The 2,820-nt window shown below is 48.5% G+C and overlaps 1 long non-coding RNA gene across 1 annotated transcript; it reads right to left on the reverse strand.

Moving 5' to 3' along the window:
• Window positions 1–307: 307 nt before the first annotated feature.
• On the reverse strand, window positions 308–1,520 carry LOC142070822 (uncharacterized). The gene is made up of 2 exons (XR_012666745.1): window positions 1,455–1,520; window positions 308–866 (listed from the first exon to the last, which is right to left on the reverse strand). It is a non-coding gene; the product is annotated as an uncharacterized LOC142070822 (long non-coding RNA).
• Between the last annotated feature and the right edge of the window lie 1,300 nt (window positions 1,521–2,820).

The following is a 2,820-nucleotide window of genomic DNA, read 5'->3' on the forward strand; positions in this document are numbered from 1 at the left end:
GCGCGGTACGCATCAGAGAAGCTTTGAAAACCAGTTTCATGACTGGCCAGGCTACGGTGTGAAAGTTCTGTTTGTTTCTCCTTGATGAAACCCCCCGCCCCTTGGTTCACTCTACTTCCCTGTAAGCTAACCACCCGCCCCTCTTCCCTTCAATCACCGCTTGCAGAGGCAATAAAGTCATTGTTGCTTCACATTCATGCATTCTTTATTCATTCATCACACAAATAGGGGGATGACTACCAAGGTAGCCCAGAAGGGGTGGTGGAGGAGGGAAGGAAAATGCCACACAGCACTTTAAGCACAGCACTTTAAAAGTTTACAACTTTAAAATTTATTGAATGACAGCCTTCTTTTTTTTGGGCAATCCTCTGTGGTGGAGTGGCTGGTTGGCCGGAGGCCCCCTCACCGTGTTCTTGGGCGTCTGGGTGTGGAGGCTATGGAACTTGGGGAGGAGGGTGGTTGGTTACAGAGGGGCAGCAGTGGCAGTCTGTGCTCGAGCTGCCTTTGCTGCAGCTCAACCATACACTGGAGCATACTGGTTTGGTCCTGCAGCAGTCTCAGCATTGAATCCTGCCTCCTCTCATCACGCTGCCGCCACATTTGAGCTTCAGCCCTGTCTTCAGCCCGCCACTTACTCTCTTCAGCCCGCCACTTACTCTCTTCAGCCCGCCACCTCTCCTCCCGGTCATTTTGTGCTTTTCTGCACTCTGACATTATTTGCCTCCACGCATTCGTCTGTGCGCTGTCAGTGTGGGAGGACAGCATGAGCTCGGAGAACATTTCATCGCGAGTGCGTTTTTTTTTCTTTCTAAGCTTCACTAGCCTCTGGGAAGGAGAAGATCCTGTGATCATTGAAACACATGCAGCTGGTGGAGAAAAAAAAAGGGACAGCGGTATTTAAAAAGACACATTTTATAAAACAGTGGCTACACTCTTTCAGGGTAAACCTTGCTGTTAACATTACATACATAGCACATGTGCTTTCGTTACAAGGTCGCATTTTGCCTCCTCCCACCGCGTGACTACCCCCTCAACCTTCCCCCCTCCCTGTGGCTAACAGCGGGGAACATTTCTGTTTAGCCACAGGCAAACAGCCCAGCAGGAATGGGCTCCTCTGAGTGTCCCCTGAAGAAAAGCACTCTATTTCAACCAGGTGACCATGAATTATATCTCACTCTCCTGAGGATAACACAGAGAGATAAAGAACGGACGTTGTTTGAATGCCAGCAAACATACACTGCAATGCTTTGTTCTACAATGATTCCTGAGTACGTGTTACTGGCCTGGAGTGGTAAAGTGTCCTACCATGAAGGACGCAATAAGGCTGCCCTCCCCAGAAACCTTTTGCAAAGGCTTTAGGACTACATCTAGGAGAACCGCAAATGCCAGGGCAAAGTAATCCTTTCACATACTTGCTTTTAAACCATGTATAGTATTTTAAAAGGTACACTCACCAGAGGTCCCTTCTCCGCCTGCTGGGTCCAGGAGGCAGCCTTGGGTGGGTTCAGGGGGTACTGGCCCAGGTCTAGGGTGAGAAACAGTTCCTGGCTGTCGGGAAAACCGGTTTCTCCGCTTGCTTGCTGTGAGCTATCTACAACCTCCTCCTCATCATCATCTTCTTCGTCCCCAAAACCTGCTTCCATATTGCCTCCATCTCCATTGAAGGAGTCAAACAACACGGCTGGGGTAGTGGTGGCTGAACCCCCTAACATGGCATGCAGCTCATCATAGAAGCGGCATGTTTGGCGCTCTGACCCAGAGCGGCTGTTCGCCTCTCTGGTTTTCTGGTAGGCTTGCCTCAGCTCCTTCAGTTTCACGCGGCACTGCTTCGGGTCCCTGTTATGGCCTCTGTCCTTCATGCCCTGGGAGATTTTCCCAAAGGTTTTGGCATTTCGAAAACTGGAACGGAGTTCTGATAGCACGGATTCCTCTCCCCAAACAGCGATCAGATCCCGTACCTCCAGTTCGGTCCATGCTGGAGCTCTTTTGCGATTCTGGGACTCCATCATGGTCACCTGTGCTGATGAGCTCTGCATGGTCACCTGCAGCTTGCCACGCTGGCCAAACAGGAAATGAGATTCAAAAGTTCGCGGTTCTTTTCCTGTCTACCTGGCCAGTGCATCTGAGTTGAGAGTGTTGTCCTGAGTGGTCATAATGGAGCACTCTGGGATAGCTCCCGGAGGCCAATACCATCGAATTGTGTCCACAGTACCCCAAATTCGAGCCGGCAACATCGATTTAAGCGCTAATCCACTTGTCAGGGGTGGAGTAAGGAAATCGATTTTAAGAGCCCTTTAAGTCGAAATAAAGGGCTTCATTGTGTGGACGGGTGCAGGTTTACATCGATTTAACGCTGCTAAATTCGACCTAAAGTCCTAGTGTAGACCAGGGCCCAGATTTATTGCCAATGGGCTTTATGTGTCTAAATTGCTGCATATTTTTTTTAAAAAATAGCCTCTTAAAGTTACTCTAAAAGTTTTCTATACTTAATTGAGACATACTTACTGTGGAAATCTATTTAATGGGGGCATCTCCCAGGGAACAGATTTAAACCAGTGATAATTAGTAGCAATAATTGCAACTTAATAAAAATGGTAATTCCACTTAAAGGGGATTTAGCTTAGCTTTTGTGTGTCTAGGTCTCATGTTGGTTCCGTTAACTACCCAAATGGCAGTTTTCTTAGCCTCATCAGCTGTGATACACACATGAAGTCTCATTGATTACACCACTGCCTGCAACTGGCTGTTTGCTTCCCCTCAACTGCATCTACATAATGTGTGTCACGAGTCCTGGTATATTGCCACGCCCTCAGCAGATGG

The sequence above is a fragment of the Caretta caretta genome, chromosome 2 (assembly GCF_965140235.1).
Source record: "Caretta caretta isolate rCarCar2 chromosome 2, rCarCar1.hap1, whole genome shotgun sequence".
NCBI classification, from domain to species: Eukaryota; Metazoa; Chordata; order Testudines; family Cheloniidae; genus Caretta; species Caretta caretta.